Here is an 18,378-nt window from a genome sequence, read left to right as displayed (position 1 = left end):
GCCACTGCACTCCAGCCTGGGCGACAGAGTGAGACTCCATCTCAAAAGAAAAAAGAAAAAAAAAAAAAAAAAAGAAATACCTGAGACTGGGTATTTTATGAAGAAAAGAGGTTTAATTTCTCACGGTTCTGCAGGCTGTACAAGCATGGCACCAGCATCTGCTCAGCTTCTGGGGAGGCCTCAGGGAGCTTTCACTCATGATGGAAGCTGAAGCAGGAGCAGGCACCTCATTACATGGTGAAAGTAGGAACAAGAGAGTGTGGGGGGAAGGTGCCACACGCTTAAACAACCAGTCTCATGATAACTCACTCACCATTGCAAGGACAGCACCAAGCCATGAGAGATCTGCCCCATGACCCAAACCCCTCCCAACAGGCCCCACCTCCAATATTAGGGATTACATTTGAACAAGAGATTTGAGTGGGGACAAATATCCAAACTATATATTGTATGCCCTTAGGGAATTACAAATTAAAACAAAAATGAGATACTATTACACATCTATTAGAATGGCCAAAATCTAAAACACTGACAATATCAAATGCTGACAAGGATGTTGAGCAACAGGAACTCTCATTCATTGCTCAGCAGAAGGGCAAATGGTACAGACACTTTGGAAGACAATTTGGCAGTTTCTTATAAAAATTAAATATACTTGGCCAGGTGTGGTGGCTCACGCCTGTAATCCCAGCACTTTGGGAGGCCGAGGCAGGTGGATCACGAGATGAGGAGATCGAGACCATCCTGGCCAACATAGTGAAACGCCATCTCTACTAAAAATACAAAAATTAGCCAGGCATGGTGGCACATGCCTATAATCCCAGCTACTCGGGAGGTGGAGGCAGGAGAATCCCTTGAACCAGGGAGTTGGAGGTTGCAGTGAGCCAAGATGGCGCCACAGCACTCTAGCCTAGCGACAGAGGGAGACTCCATCTCAAAAAAAAAAAAATAAAAAAAAAATTAAAAAAAAATTAAAAATTAAATATACTCTTACCATATGAACCAGCAATTTGCTTTGTGGTTATTTAACCAAATGAACTGAAAAATATGTCCACATAAAAACCTGCACAGAGATGCCTATACTAGCTTTATTTATGATTGTCAAAACTTGGAAGCCACCAAGATGTCCTTCAGCAGGTGAATGGATAAACTGTAGTACATTCAGACAGTGGAACAGCATTCAGCACTAAAAAATGAACTATCAAGCCATCAAAAGACATGGAGGACCTAAAAATGCGTATCACTAAGCGAAAGATGCCAATCTGAAAAGGCTACATACTGTGTGATTCCAAATACTGTGCATAACAGTCTGGAAAAGGCAAAAATACGGAGAAGTTCAGATTGCCAAGGATTAGGAGAGAGTGATGAATAGGCAGAGCACAGAGATTTTGGGGGCAGTGACAACCACTCTGTATGATACTTCAAAGGTAGATACATATTGTTACACTTTTGTCCAAACATATAATATATGGTACCAAGAGTGAACCCTAAAGTAAATTATGAACTTTGGGGGGTAATGATGTATCAATGAAAGTTCATTGATTGTAACAAATCTATCACTTTAGTGGAGATGTTGATCCTGGGGGAGTTTGTGCATGTGTGGGGGCAGGGGATGAATGGGAACTCTGTACTTTCTGCTCAATTTTGCTATGAACTTAAAACTGCTCAAAACAATGTTCTGGGCTGGGCACCATGGCTCACACCTGTAATCCCAGCACTTTGGGAGGCCCAAGCACTTTGCACCCCTTGAGCTCAGGGGTTTGAGACCAGCCTGAGCAACACAGTGAAACCCCATCTCTATCAAAATTTTTTAAGGCCGGGCGCGGTGGCTCAAGCCTGTAATCCCAGCACTTTGGGAGGCCGAGACGGGCGGATCACGAGGTCAGGAGATCAAGACCATCCTGGCTAACACGGTGAAACCCCGTCTTTACTAAAAAATACAAAAAACTAGCCAGGCGTGGTGGCGGGCGCCTGTAGTCCCAGCTACTCAGGAGGCTGAGGCAGGAGAATGGCGGGAACCCAGGAGCTGGAGCTTGTAGTGAGCTGAGATCCGGCCACTGCACTCCAGCCTGGGCGACAGAGCGAGACTCCGTCTCAAAAAAAAAAAAAAAAAAATTTTTTTAAACCCAGTGTTCTGAAATCAGTGATGACAACTAATTCGATGTCATGGCACTGTGAATGTACTAAAACCTACTGAATTGTACATTTTTAAGGGGTGGCTTTTATGGTATGTCAATTATATCTCAATAAAGCTGTTATTTAAAAAGATACCTATTTCACAAGGTTATTGTGTGGATTAAACAAGATCATGTGGCGTTTTATACATGTCTGTTATAATATTTGCCAAATATTGTCTTGTAAATACTTATTGCCTTCTGCCCATAGACATTAACACCTGCAGAGCCTGGCCTGAGCTGTCTTTTCAACTTTAGTTTTATTTTTATATTTTACTTTTTAGAGACAGGTTTTCACTCTGTTGCCCAGGCTGGAGTGCAGTGGCGTGATCATGGGTCACTGCAGACTTGACCTGTGGGGCTCAAGCAATCCTCCTGCTTTGGCCTCCTAAGTAAGCTGGGAGCACAAGCGCCCACCACCACCACCGGCTAAACTTTGTTTCCTCAGTGTTTAGCATAATACCTGACATTTGATGCTTCAGGAAGGAATTGCAGGTGAGAGACAAAGTAGAGAGAAGGACCACAGATGACTCCAAGGCTTCTAATCTGGACTAACAGATGAGTGGTAGCTGACAGAGACTTTAAAATGATAAGCTGGTTTTGTTGTGCTCATTGTATGTTTGGTAAAGTACACTGTAGTTTAAATGAGTTGTATTTGAGCAGTGTGTAGAAATGCCCGGCTTAATCTATCCAAATTTTAAGTAAAGATACAGGTCCCAAACTCAAAAAGGAGGTGAGGGCCAGGAGTGGTGGCTCATACCTGTAATCCCAGCACTTTGGGAAGCCAAGGAGAGTGGATCACCTGAGGTCAGGAGTTAGAAACCAGCCTGGCCAACATGGCAAAACCCCGTCTCTACTAAAAAAAAAAAAAAAAAAGAATACAAAATTAGCCGGGTGTGGTGGTGCATGTAATCCCAGCTGCTTGGGAGGCTGAGGCAGGAGCATTGTTTGATCCTGGGAAGCGGAGGATGCAGTTATCCGAGATTGTGCCATTGCACTCCAGCCTGAGCAACAAGAGTGAAACTCCGTCTCAAAAAAAAAAAAAAAAGAGAGAGAGAGAGAAAGGCGAGGGGTAAAGCCTGAAAATGTGTCATCAGTCACCAGCAGTCTGTGGGCAAATCCATCCTACTAATGGGTTTCATTTGGCCAGAACAATCTTTTAAATAAGTTGCCAATAGTTGAAAATTAGAAGATTCTCAAAAACATCAAGAATTTTAACTTCTGCCAAAAAGTCAGATATGTGGCAACCCTAATCTCGTAGTCCCCAAAGGCAAAGACCAGCTGCCCTCAAGCGAGCTTAGTTGGCTCCTTTCATCTTAGATGGGAGTTGAAATGAACATTCCGGAGAGCAAGGAGGGACACCTCAAAGGACAGATCCTCCAGAATCACCAGCAAGTAGCCAGGTGCAGTGGCTCATGCCTGTAATCCCAGCACTTCGGGAGAGCGAGGAGGGAGGTTCACTAGGTCAGGAGATTGAGACCATCCTGGCTAACACTGCGAAACCCTGTCTCTACTAAAAATACAATAAATTAGCCGGGCATAGTGGCTCATGCCTGTAGTCCCAGCTACTAGGGAGGCTGAGGCAGGAGACTGACGTGAACCCGGGAGACAGAGCTTGCAGTGAGCCGAGATCGTGCCACTGCACTGTAGCCTGGGTGACAGTGTGCGACTCCGTCTCAAAAAAAAAAAAAAAAGAAAAAGAAACACACCAGTAAGTACAGATGAGGAGGTGAAAGCAGGCACGGGGTGGCAGGTCTTGCATTCACTGGCCTTTCCATCTCCTTTTCTGGGTCACCAGTATTTAGCCTGGCTTCTCGTCTTGTTGCTTCACCATCAAGAATCTCAACATAGTCGACTTTGGAGGGCATGGACCCTTGTACTTGAAACTCTTTTCCACTCTATCCCTTTTCTCTTTCCCAGCAGAAGGCTAATGGAAACCAGAAATTAAAAGTAGCTCTATACTTCCTATTTATTCTGGCAAAATTCTTGGACTGAGTAGTATGGGTAATTGAGATAAGAAGTTTTGAGATATTTTGCCAAAGTGATTAAGACCAAAAATGTTGAGAACCATTGCTTTGTCGCATAGGATGAACATGACTGAAATCATTACTCTTTATAAGGTCCTATGGGTTGTTTTCTGATATAATAAAAATAACAACAAAACATTTGAGTAGCACATTACAGTGTAAAAAGTACTTCTTATTCCAAACATGATTTGGAAAATCATGATTTGGAAAAGTACATGATTCCAAACTCACAGCCCTTTTGTGGTAAGTGATAACTTCCTCATTGTATGGCAGTTCCATTTAGAAACTATTCATATTGACATCGATTCTGGAGATTCCAGATTCCATTTGCTGTATCATTGCAAAGGCCAGCATAAAATACAAGCCAACTGCTGTTACCAGCACATCAAGGTTGGAAGGTACTTAGAAAACAGGAAAAGCCTGTGGAAAATGCCTTGTCTTAGCGACTCTCAAATGCAATGTAATAAATGCTGGCTCTGAGGACAACGTATAAATCGGGCAATCTCAGGTGTGATGCCAAGAGGGAAAGTGAGGCATTCATTCAATAATAGTTCATTGGCCGGGCATGGTGGCTCACGGCTGTAATCCCAGCACTTTGGGAGGCCAAGGCAGGCGGATCACGAAGTCAGGAGATTGAGACCAGCTTGGATAACACGTTGAAACCCCGTCTCTACTAAAAATACAAAAAAATTATTCGGGCGTGGTGGCGGGTGCCTGTAGTCCCAGCTACTCAGGAGGTTGAGGCAGGAGAATGGCGTGAATCCAGGAGGCGGAGCTTGCAGTGAGCTGAGATCGCACCACTGCACTCCAGCCTGGGCAACAGTGCGAGACTCCGTCTCAAAAAAAAAAAAGTTAATTGAAGGCCCATGTGCCAATGTGCCAAGTATGCTGTTAGATACCGGGACCTTGCCTACCCTGGGCCTGTAGAGTCTGCTATTTATTTTATTTTATTTTATTTTATTTTATTTTATTTTGGGGACAGAGTCTTGCTCTGTCACCCAGGCTAGAGTACTCTAGGTATGTGCCACCACACTCGGCTAATTTTTATTTTTTAATTTTTTTGTAAAGACGGGTCTCACGTTGTTGCCCAGTCTGGTCTCAAACTCCTGGCCTCAAGTGATCTCACCTCAGCCTCCCAAAGTGCTGGGATTACAAGCGTGAGCCACTGCACCTAGCCTGCAATTTAGAAACATATAATGAAATGATGAGATTTGTTTTCAAGACCTTCTATGGTTTTAATTGGCAAGGTTAGCTTTTTTTCCTCTCTACTGTGAATCTTAAGATATAATTTCACCTTTTATGCCCCTGTGTAACAACTCAATATATTATCCTTCACATAGAAATATATTACTTGGCACAGGGGCTCACTCCTGTAATCCCAGCACTTTGGGAGGCCAAGGTGGGCGGATCACTTGAGGTCAGGAGTTCGAGAGCAGCCTGGCCAACATGGTGAAACCCCGCCTCTACTAAAAATACAAAAATTAGCCAGGCGTGATGGCGGGCACTGTAGTCCCAGCTACTGGGGAGGCTGAGGCAGGAGAATCACTTGAACCTGGGATGCAGAGGTTGCAGTGAGCTGTGATGGCACCACTGCACTTCAACCTGGGTGACAGAGCAAAATTCTGTTTCAAAACAACAACAACAAAACAACAACAACAAAATTAGCCAGGCATGGTGGTGGGTGCCTGTAATTCCAGCTACTTGGGAGGCTGAGGCAGGAGAATTACTTAAACCCAGGAGGTGGAGGTTGTAGTAAGTCAAGATCGTGCCACTGCACCACTCCAGCCTGGGTGATAAAGTGAGACCCTGTTTCCAAAAAAAAGAAAAAAAAAAAAAAAAAAGAAAAGAAAAGAAAAAAAGAAATATATCAAAGTAGGTATTAGGAGAAAGTGAGTAAGGGTCTGTACTATAGGTCTGATGTGAGGAAACTCAAGGAGACTGCTCCCTGGCTTCTCTAGGAAATCTACCACAAGAGATTTAATGGGGTCTTCAAGAAAGACCCTTGGAAGAAACCCTGGAAATGCTAAGACTTTGGCCCATGTCCCCTAGCTACTCAATGGGAAGTTATTTATTGGTTCTTGTTCAGCTGGGACCACAACCTAAGAATACTGGAAAGGTAACGGGAAGGAAGGGGAAAGGGAGATGTGAAAAAAGAGACAGAAATTAAAGAAAAATTCCACCCTTTAGTTGTGTCTTAGGTCTCCCTGAGTCCCAGTCAATACCCTGGGGCTTAATCCTGCTGTATTATTCTTCCAATTTTCCATTAATCAAGGAAGTACAAGGTGCTGTGTGCAGCTGTGAACATGTGGGTGTGTACACACACACACACACACAGATTGTTGTTCAAAACTTGGGATGCTATCTGCATCTATCCTGAATTTTTCGGACATACACACCTTCCCCACCCCCTTACAAGCAGCCCTATATTCCTGGGAATAGCAGGCCAACAGGAAAAGCTTGCTGAACTGCCAATGTGCAGACATTCACATATCCTAGGCCCCAGCCCTGCACTCCCTAGGGTTCTTCTGCTCTAACTCCACACAGAAGGAATATGAAACAGAAACTTGTTTCTGTCCTCTTTTCTTCTCCCTGCAATTCAAAAAACATTGTTAATTCTCAAGGATAGCTGGCCAAAGCATTATGATTACTCTACAGAGTTATTGCTATATTCAAAGGAGAAAACTATCTTGTGTTTTACTTTTAATGCCATAGTGTATTTCTTGAGAATCTTCTCTTCCAATGGAATTAGCACACAAATCATCCAACAAGTGACCCCCAAGCCTGTAAGATGCCAATATTGCATTAGGTGAGAGGCCCTGAAAATGCTGCCCCATCTCCTGCACTTCTCTTCTTCCACCATTAAACATTCCTTTGGATTATTCCAAGTATGGATTCCCACACTTGGCTCCACTTGCATGTCATCAGCTCAGTTTTTGCCAAATCTATTGTGCACCATCTTTCTAAATATTTACAACAAAATCATAGTCCCTGATGGATTGTGGCAGGTCAGTCTTGGAGAGAGAAGGAAATGGCCCTGATTGCCCTAGGATGTCCCAAGGAAACTAGCTGTGTATTTGAAGTATCCGAAAGGAAAGAAAACGGAGGCACAGAAAGGATCGTATTAGCCACCATTTCAGTTTTGTTCAGAGCTATCTTTGAATTCTGTGTCACCCAAAGCAAACCTCATTTGGGATAAACAATATCAGTAACATTTAGTCCCTTGAGAATATTACCTCAAATAGGGAAGTCAAAATCTCAAAAAGAAAATTACTTTCAATCATTATTCGAATACAATAGAAATTATATTATTGCCTATTCACAAGTCAAAAATATTTACTTACGTGTAATAAATCAGTGTAGACTTGATTTCATGACTTGGATGTATGAGACTGACAGAAACTGATTTTAAAAATCTTTTATCTTGGTAAAACATTTTGGAATTCACACATTTTCATATATTATACCTTATTTAATCCTCACCACAGCCCTTTGAAAATATCCAAAGCCTGTTTTCTTTAACATTGTTTGTGGGACATAGATATAAATTCCATATTCCCAGAAATCCTAGTACTTGCCTTCATGTTTTTGCTATGGTTTGAAGGGAAATTATAAGAAACATTGTATATCAGTTTCTCCATGGCTAATTTGGGGTAATTGCAAAATTCATATAAATAAGCTACTCAAGGTAATCTTGGTCAGTGAGTGTTTTATAAGGTAATTTATTGAAATGAGAGCTGAAGTTTGAATTGTTAGCTCAGCTATGCAGACGGCTTCACTGTGAGCATTGCACCACAGCCAGGCTCTCTCAGTGCAGATCAGGACAGTTCACTGAACTCAGTAGGGCAGTACTGGCCGTGCCAGCTTGTACAATCCACAGCTTTATGGCCAGGACTGCAGAATCATGGCTTCCGCTTCCGTCAGGGGAGAAAGCAGCAGCAGCTGAGCAGATGAGAAAGCTAGAAAAGAAAAGCTTGTCTACTATCTGAAATTGCACTGGCTTTGACTTGTCCAAAAGCTATTTCCCCTTTCAAAGTCACTTCATGAGCATTGACTGTACCAGAATAATCAGCATTCTCTGTGGCTGGCTGAAGGGTGAGTCAGGATTCTAAATTCTGGCTGCAGTGCTGGGGAAAATGGAAACACCAAGCAAGGAGTACATCATGATGTCAGCAGTTTCTGAGGACTGGTCAAAATGCCAGAAAACATGGCTGGCTTTACAGTGTAATAAATGTATCTGAATGCTCCAAAAAAATGAGGCAAAGGATTTGTGCTCATGACATCTGCCCTCAAGCAGGTAGATATTTTGATATGGTGTGCCTAGAACCTAACATACCACCAATTAAAGTGTATCGCTGGCATGCAAGGATGCAAAGAAATGCTGCTACATGTGAGGTGCAGCAGGCCCAAAGCTCCACAAGGTGGGCAGCCCCGAATGAAACTCCTTGGTCACTTCATCAGTGATCCAAACTCAAGTTTCAGAAATCGTTCATGTATTCCTAAACTTTACAGCACGTTGAGAAACAACGACCACCAAAATGTTAACACAAACAATCTCATATAACTGACAAAAGATTGCTATGCAGAACATATAAAGAACATTTAGGCTGGGCACGGTGGCTCACGCCTGTAATCCCAACACTTTGGGAGGCCAAGGCAGGTGGATCACCTGAGGTCAGGAGTTCGAGACCAGCCTGACCAACATGGAGAAACCCTGTCTCTACTAAAAATACAAAATTAGCCAAGCGTGGTAGTGCATGCCTGTAATCCCAGATACTCAGGAAGTTGAGGCAGGAGAATCACTTGAACCCGGGAGGCGGAAATTGCAGTGAACCAAGATGACACAAAACTCCGTCTTAAAAAGAAAGAAAAAAGAACTCTTACAAAGTAGTAAGAAAAAGACAAACAACCCAACAGAAAAAATTAGCAAAATAGCTCCTTCTCGAAAGAGGAAACCTGAATGGTCTACAAATATTTGAAGAAATGTTCAACCTCACTGGTAATCTGGGAAATGCTAATTGAAAAAAAATGAGACACCAAATGGAAATTTATATTCGCACAAAAAACCTATATATAAATCTTAACAGCAGCTTTATTTCTAATAGCCCAGACTTGGAAATAAACATAGGTCCTTCAATGAGTGATGGCTGAACAGACTGTGGTCCATCCATACCATGGAATACCAACAATAAAAGGGATGGGTTTTTTTGTTTTTCTTGGGTTTTTTTTTTGAGATGGAGTCTCACTCTATCACCCAGGCTGGAGTGCACTGGTGCAATCTTAGCTCACTGCAACCTCTGCATCTCGGGTTCAAGCAATGCTCCTGTTTCAGCCTCCCAAGTAGCTGAGACTATAGGCATGCACCACCACGCCCAACTTTTTTTTTTTTTTTTTTTTTTTGAGACAGAGTCTCGCTCTGTCACCCAGGCTGGAGTGCAGTGGCGCGATCTCGGCTCACTGCAAGCTCCGCCTCCCAGGTTCACGCCATTCTCTTGCCTCAGCCTCCTGAGAAGCTGGGACTACAGGTGCCCGCCACCAGGGCCGACTAACTTTTTTGTATTTTTAGTACAAATGAGGTTTTACCGTGTTAGCCAGGATGGTCTCGATCTCCCGACCTTGTGATCCGCCTGCCTCGGCCTCCCAAAGTGCTGGGATTACAGATGTGAGCCACCGAGCCTGGCCAACGCCCACCTAATTTTTGTTTTTTGTTTTTTGAGATGGAGTCTTGCTCTGTCACCCAGGCTGGAGTGCAGTAGCGCTATCTTGGCTCACTGAAACCTCCGCCTCCCAGGTTTAAGCAGTTATTTGCCTTAGCCTCCCGAGTAGCTGGGATTACAGGTGTGTGCCACCATGCCCGGCTAATTTTTATATTTTTAGTAGAGATGGGGTTTCACCATCTTGGCCAGCCTGGTCTTGAACTCCTGACCTCGTAATCCACCTGCCTTTGCCTCCCAAAGTACTGGGATTATAGGTGTGAGTCACTGTGCCCGGCCTACTTCTTGTATTTTTAGTAGAGACAGGGTTTCACCATGTTGTCCAGGCTAGTCTCAAACCCTGGCTTCAAGTGATCTGCCTTCCTCAGCCTCCCAAAGTGCTAGGATTAAAGGTGTGAGCCACTGTGCCCGGCCTTGGATTATTGATACATGCAACAACTTGTATGCTGAATATGCTGAGTGAAAAAAAGCCAATCTCTAACGGTTACAAACTGCATCGTTCCTTTTTTTTTTTTTTTTAGATGGAGTCTCTCCTGTCATCCAGGCTGGAGTGCAGTGGTACAATCTCGGTTCACTGTAACCTCCGCCTCCTGGATTCAACCAATTCTCCTGCCTCAGCCTCCCTAGTAGCCTAGTAGCTGGGACTACAGGCACGCGCCACTGTGACTGGCTAATTTTTGTATTTTTAGTTGAGAACAGGGTTTCACCACGTTGGCCAGGCTGGTCTTGAACTCCTGATCTCGTGATCCGGCAGCCTTGGCCTCCTAAAGTGCTGGAATTACAGACGTGAGCCACCGTGCCCAGCCTAATTTTTTGTATTTCTTTTTTTTTTTTTTTTTTTTTAATAGAGACGAGGTTTCACCATGTTGGCCAGGCTGGTTTCAAACTCCTGACCTCAAGTGATCTGCCTTGTTGAGTCACCTTGCCTAGCCGGAAAGGATAAAATCTTGCAAGTGAAGAATAGAAATTAAAAAGGAGGGGGAGGCCAGGTGCAGTGGCTCACGCCAGTACTTTGGGAGGTCGAGGCAGGCTGATCACTTGAGGCCAGGAGTTCCAGACCAGCCTGGCCAACATGATAAAATCCCGTCTTTACTAAAAATACAAAAATTAGCCAGGTGTAGTGATGCATCCCTGTAGTCTCAGCTACTTGGGAGGCTGAGGCACAAGAATCGCTTGAACCCAGCAGATGGAGGTTGCAGGGAGCTGAGATTTCGCACAACAGGAAGATTGTTGTGTTTCAACTGTTCTGTATCTTGAGTGTGGAGGTGGATACATGGACCTACATATGACATCAAATTGTATATAATTAAATGCACTCACATACACATAAAATGAGTCTGAGTAAAACTAGGGAAACTTGTACAAAATTGGTGGACTGTGTCAATTTTGATATTCTGGTTGTGACTATACTTTTGCAAAGTATTATTATCAGTAGGATCTGGGTTAAGGGTATGCAAGTTCTCCATATTATTTCTTTCAACAACATGTTAAATCTACAGTTATCTGAATAAAATCTTTTTCTTTCTTTCTTTCTTTTTTTTTAGACGGAATCTTGCTCAGGGTGGAGTGCAGTGGCACAATTTTGGCTCACCGCAACCTCTGCCTCCCAGATTCAAGTGATTCTCCTGCCTCAGCCTTCTGAGCGGCTGGGACTACAGGTGCTCACCACCACACCCAGCTAATTTTTTATATTTTTAGTAGAGATAGGGTTTCACCACGTTGGCCAGGATGGTCTCAATCTCCTGACCTTGTGATCCACCTGTCTTGGCCTCCAAAAGTGGTGGGATTTCAGGTGTGAACCACCGTGCCTGGCCTGAATAAAAATTTAAATAAAAAGAGACACCATATTTCACCCCTGAGATTGGCAAACAAATTTTAAAATCTCACAGTATAAAGTTCTGGCAAGGGTGTAAGAAACATGAAGCCTTCATCTACTGCTACTGAGAGTATAATTAGCTATGGCCACTTTTGAGAGTAATATGACAAGCAACCAGTGAAATTTAAAATACGACCCTTCATTGCTCAACATTCACCTTCTGGGGCATATATACTTTAGAGAAATTATTCTGCATGGGCCTGAAAAAATTTGCACATTTGCATATAAGGGTTTATGATAGCAAAGGAGTGAAAATAACGTAAATATCCTCTAATAGGTGAATGAACAAATAGAACATAGTTTATTTATAATATAAAGCAGAATAAAGTAATGAACTAGATGAGAATGAACATATATATATATACACACACACGCAGATAGATCTTAGAGACACAATATCAAATTTAAAAAGCAAGTTATGGATTGATATTTATTTATTCAACAAATACTTGGGTGCTAACCATGTGTCAGGAGCTGTTCTGGGAGCTAGTAGTACAGCAGAAAACAGACAAAGCAAGATAAAGTTTCTGCTTCACATATCTTACATTATTGAATGGGAACACAAATAAGCAAATAGACACGATACTATTTACATAAAAATGCTAAGGGTACATGTATGGTTTGGAACATATATCACATGTACACACATACACACACATGTTAATGTATACACCCATTTTTTAACTGCTCCTTGCGGAACAGGGGTACCCTAAAAGCAGTATGCCTAGGGAAGCCATACTTTTTAAAAAATAATATTTAAGGCCGGGCACGGTGGCTGATGCCCCGTAATGCCAGCACTTTGGGAGGCCGAGGCGGGTGGATCACCTGAGGTCAGGAGTTCGAGACCAGCCCGACCAACAAGGTGAAACTCCGTCTATACTAAAAATACAAAAATTAGCCAGGCGTGGTGGTGTGCACCTGTAATCCCAGCTACTTGGGAGGCTGAGGCAGGAGAATCGCTTGAACCTGGGAGGTGGAGGTTGCAGTGAGCCAAGATGGCACCATTGCACTCCAGCCTGGGCAACAGAGCAGGACTCCATCTCAAAAATAAATAAATAAATAAAATCTCGAAAATAATATTTTTAAATGGACTAGAAGGATATACATAATTTTTTTTGGAGACAAGGTCTTGCTATGTTGCCCAAGCTGCTCTTAAACTCCTGAGTTCAAGGGTCCTTCCACCTCAGCCTTCCAAGTAGCTGGGACTACAGGCACATACCACCGGGCCCAGTTTATACTATTTTTATCATATTGGGAGAAAGGAAAATAAGTAGTACTTGGGTGAGGGTAGTTGAAGGGAATGTTAACTATATCTTCAATTTTTTTTTTGAGACGGAGTCTTGCTCTGTTGCCCAGGCTGGAGTGCAGTGGCCAGATCTCAGCTCACTGCAAGCTCCACCTCCCAGGTTTACGCCATTCTCCTGCCTCAGCCTCCCAAGTAGCTGAGACTACAGACGCCCGCCACCACGCCCAGCTAGTTTTTTGTATTTTTTTAGTAGAGACGGGGTTTCACTGTGTTAGCCAGGATTGTCTCGATCTCCTGACCTTGTGATCCGCCCGTCTCAGCCTCCCAAAGTGCTGGGATTACAGGCTTGAGCCACCGTGCCCGGCCTATTTTTTTTTTTGAGGCAGAGTCTCACTGTGTCACCCAGGCTGGAGTGCAGTGGCACGATCTCGGCTCACGCAAGCTCCGCCTCCCGGGTTCACACCATTCTCTTGCTTCAGCCTCCCGAGTAGCTGGGACTACAGGCTCCCGCCGCCACGCCCGGCTAATTTTTTGTATTTTTATTAGAGACGGGGTTTCACCGTGTTAGCCAGGATGGTCTCGATCTCCTGACCTCGTGATCCACCCGCCTCGGCCTCCCAAGGTGCTGGGATTACAGGCGTGAGTCACTGCACCCAGCCTATATCTGCAATATTTTAATTATATAAAAGCCATTCTTTGGCCAAGTATAAACACAAATGTTTTCTTTTGTAGTTACAATTAATAATTGAAAGATATTTTTATAGTATAAAAATTTAGAGTCTAAGTTAATATTTCATAAATTGAGGTCTGAGCACATTTCTCAAGATTGAAAACTACTGAGGTATTTATTTACCAAACTCACGAGTGACTAATTTATAAACTAGAATGGCCATTTGTGTTAATTTCCGAAGGGGCTAGAGACTCAATGAACAAATGGGTAATATAAAACCTGGGCTCTCCTTTTCTTATCATCACTGCAATTAATTGCATTAATCAGGCATTAAGCCCCTTATGAGATGTGGCTGGCACCCTAGTTTAGATCATGTTCAAAACATCTGCTCTTTTTGGAATTTGTAGGAACTCTGTGCAACTCTTTAGGTCTCCTTTTCTCATTTAAAATGAATAGATTAGGCTAAATATCTGAGATTAGACTAAATACTTTTCTGGATGTTAGATTCTAATTCACCAATTTATATAGTAGTTCCTTTTCAATTTAATCTTTACAAATTTGTTATTATTATTATTATTTTTGAGACGGAGTCTCGTTCTTGTCTCCCAGGCTGGAGTGCAATGGAGCGATCTCAGCTCACTGCAACCTCCCGCTCTGATTCTCCTGCCTTAGCCTTCTGAGTAGCTGGGATTACAGGCGCCGGCCACAGCTGGCTAATTTTTTTATTTTTAATAGAGATGGGGTTTCACCATGTTGGCCAGGCTAGTCTTGAACTCTAGACACATAGCTAGAAAGTACTAGAATCAGGATTTCAAGAGTCTGACTCTAAACCCTTTGCAGAGGTTTTGGTTTTTGTTTGTTTGTTTTTTTTTTCTTGAAACGGAGTCTTGCTCTGTTGCCCAGGCTGGAATGCAATGGCACGATCTCGCCTCGCTGCGAACTCCACCTCGTGGGTTCAAGCAATTCTCCTGCCTCAGCCTCCCAAGTAGCTGGGATTACAGGCGTGCACTACCATGCCTGGTTCATTTTTTTTTTTTTTTTTGAGACAGTCTCGCTCTGTCACCCAGGCTGAAGAGCAGTGGCGTGATCTTGGCTCACTGCAACCTCTGCCTCCCAGGTTCAAATGATTCTCCTGTCTCGGCCTCCCGAGTAGCTGGGACTGCAAGTGTGTGCCACCACACCCAGCTAATTTTTTTGTATTTTTAGTAGCGACAGGTTTCACCATGTTGGTTAGGTTGGTCTTGAACTCCTGACCTCATGATCCACCCGTCTCGGCCTCCCAAAGTGCTGTGATTACAGGTGTGAGCCACTGGTGCCAGGCCACAGAGGCTTTTGTTAAGAGTTAAATGAGGCTGGGCACGGTGGCTTATGCCTATAATCCCAGCACTTTGGAAGGTGGAGGAGGATGGACCACTTGAGTTCAGGAGTTTAAGACCAGCCTGGCCAACATGGTGAAACCCTGTCTTTACTAAAAATACAAAAATTATGGCTGGGTGTGGTGGCTCACACCTGTAATCCCAGCACTTTGGGAGGCCGAGGTGGGCGGACCACCTGAGGTCAGGAGTTTGAGACCAGCCTGGCCAACATAGTGAAACCTCGTCTCTACTAAAAATACAAAAAACAATACGTGGTGAAACCCTGTCTCTACTAAAAATACAAAAATTAGGTGGGCGTGGTGGCACATGCCTGTAATCCCAGCTACTCGGGAGGGAGGCTGAGGCAGGAGAACTGCTTGAACCCGGGAGTCAGAGGTTGCAGTGAGTCGAAATGGCACCACTGCACTCCAGCCTGGCAACAGAGTGAGACTCCATTTCAAAAAAAAAAAAAATATATATATATATACACACACACACACACACACACATACCCGGGAGGTGGAGGTTGCAGTGAGCCAAGATTGCACCATTGCACTCCAGCCCGGGCAACAATGTGAGACCTCGTCTCAAAAAATAAAAATAAAAAAGTTAGCCAGGCGTGGTGGTGGGTGCCTGTAATCCCAGCTACTCCGGAGGCTAAGGCAGGAGAATCACTTGAGCAGGCAGCAGAGGTTGTAGTGAGCCGAGGTTGCACCAGTGCACTCCAGCCTGGATAACAGAGCAAGACATAAATAAATACATAAATAAATTAATTAACCATACCAAAAAACTCCATTATTTTGGTATCTATTACTTAGTTCCAAGTTTAATTAAATTATGTAGATACTTGATATAAAATTACTTTTTTAAAAAAATTAATGCAGCTTCTTTTCTTTTTTTTCTTTTCTTTCTTTTTTCTTTCTTTTTTTTTTGAGATGGGATCTCACTCTGTCACCCAGTTTGGAGCTCAGTGGTGCTATCTCGGCTCACTTTAACCTCCACCCTGGGCTCAGGTGATTCTCCCACCTCAGCTTCCTGAGTAGCTGGGACTACAGGCAGGCGCCACCACGTCTGGCTAATTTTCTGTATTTTTGGTAGAGGCAGGGTTTCACTATGTTACCCAGGCTGGTCTCAAACTCCTGAGCTCAAGCAATCTACCTGCCGCAGCCTCTCAAAGTGTTGGAATTACAGGCGTGAGCCTCTACACCTGGCCAGCTATTTTTCTTTTAAGGAAAAAAAGAGGCTGCTCTGCTTATGGAGTAGTCCTTCTTTATTCCTTTCCTTTATACAAAGAAAAAGAAAAAGAATGGGTGGTTTTACTTTGAAACTTTTACTTTGAAACTTTTTTTTTCTTTTGAGATGGAGTCTCGCTCTGTAGCCCAGGTTGGAGTGCAGTGGCGCCATCTCGGCTCACTGCAAACTCTGCCTCCCGGGTTCATGCCATTCTCCTGCCTCAGCCTCCCGAGTAGCTGGGACTACAGGCACCCGCCACCACGAGGGTCATTTTTTGTATTATTAGTAGAGTCAGGGTTTCACCTTGTTAGCCAGGATGGTCTTGATCTCCTGACCTTGTGATCCACCCGCCTCAGCCTCCCAAAGTACTGAGATTACAGGCATGAGCCATCGTGCCTGGCCTACTTTGAAACTTTTAAAACTATTTGCAAATACAATTTTTCTCTAACCAGTTAGTTTGCAGTACAGAGTTTCAATTTAAGGTCACAGAGGAGGAAGCCAACTAACTTATAAAATGCTCACTAAATGATTGGTCAGTGTTTCATATTTTCTTTATCATCAGTTAGCATTCCCTACACCATCACTTTAGAGAGTCAATGGAATTTTATAGGAGTAGGCCTCAGTAACTACTGGGAGGCCAGTAGCACTGTTCAAGCACATGGGCTGTGTTTGAAGCTTGACCTGTCATTTGTTCACTTTCTGACCTTGAGCAGATTACTTAAACTCTCTGTACCTGTTTCCTCATGGGGATAATACAAGTACTTCTAGGGTGTTTGTGAAAACTCATAAAGAGGTTAAAAACATTGCCTGGCATATAGCAAGCACCCAATAAATAAGAATAAGAAATAATATTTGAATAGTAATTATGCCAGAAACTGTTATAAGAGCTGTATCTATATTAACAATTAGCTATTACTAGTATTACTAATTCCTAGTTCGGGATTTAGCTTAGTAAACTTTCTGCTTCAGAAGCAAATATGAGAGGTGAAAACACCAATTTATTCTCCTCAGTCTTAGTTACATACTTTCCAAGTAAAGTCACAGAGCACCATTTCCTTGCTGGCAGGGACAAGACATGGGTTTATATGACATCACCTATCCCCTCAATTTAAGAGCATGTACTAAGCAGTTGGGCATTTAAGCAGAAATTAAGAGTTGCCAGGTATTGCTGCTCAACTGGTACCCATTTTAGGAATGATGCTGAATCATAGCATTTTAGCTGGTCTTCTCTCAGGACACTTAAGGCTAGTTTTTTGTATTTTTAGTAGAGATGGGGTTTCACCATGTTAGCCAGGATGGTCTCGATCTCCTTACCTCGTGATCCACCCGCCTTGGCCTCCCAAAGTGCTGGGATTACAGGCGTGAGACACTGCGCCCAGACTTTTTTCTTTTTTTTTTTTTTGAGATGGTGTCTCCCTCTTTCGCGCAGGCTGAAGTGCAGTGGCCCAATTTCGGCTCACTGCAACCTCCACCTCCCAGGTGCAAGCAATTCTCCTGCCTCAGCTTCTTGAGTAGCTGGGATTACAGGTGCCCACCACCACACTCGGCTAATTCTTGTGTTATTAGTAGACCTCAGGTGATCCACCTACCTCCACCTCCCAAAGTGCTGGGAAGTTTTTTGGTTTTTTTTTTCTTTTCTCTTTTCTTTTTTGGAGACTGAGTCTCACTCTGTTGCCCAGGCTGGAGTGCAGTGGCGCGATCTCGGCTCACTTCAAGCTCTGCCTCTCGGGTTCAAGTGATTCTCCTGCCTCAACCGCTCGAGTAGCTGGGACTATGGGTGCCCGCCACCACGACCGGCTAATTTTTTGTATTTTTAGTAGAGACGGAATTTCACTGTGTTAGCCAGGATGGTCTTGATCTGCTGACCTCGTGATCCGCCCGCCTCGGCCTCCCAAAGTGCTGGGATTACAGCCATGACCCACCGCACCCGGCCAGTGCTGGGAAGTTTTTTGTATTTTTAGTAGAGACGGGGTTTCACCGTCTTAGCCAGGATGGTCTCGATCTCCTGACCTCGTGATCCGTCCGCCTCGGCCTCCCAAAGTGCTGGATTACAGGCGTGAGCCACCGAACCTGGCCGACACTTAAT

The sequence above is a fragment of the Papio anubis genome, chromosome 2 (genome assembly GCF_008728515.1).
Source record: "Papio anubis isolate 15944 chromosome 2, Panubis1.0, whole genome shotgun sequence".
Taxonomy (NCBI): Eukaryota; Metazoa; Chordata; class Mammalia; order Primates; family Cercopithecidae; genus Papio; species Papio anubis.
This window is presented reverse-complemented; position numbering follows the sequence as displayed.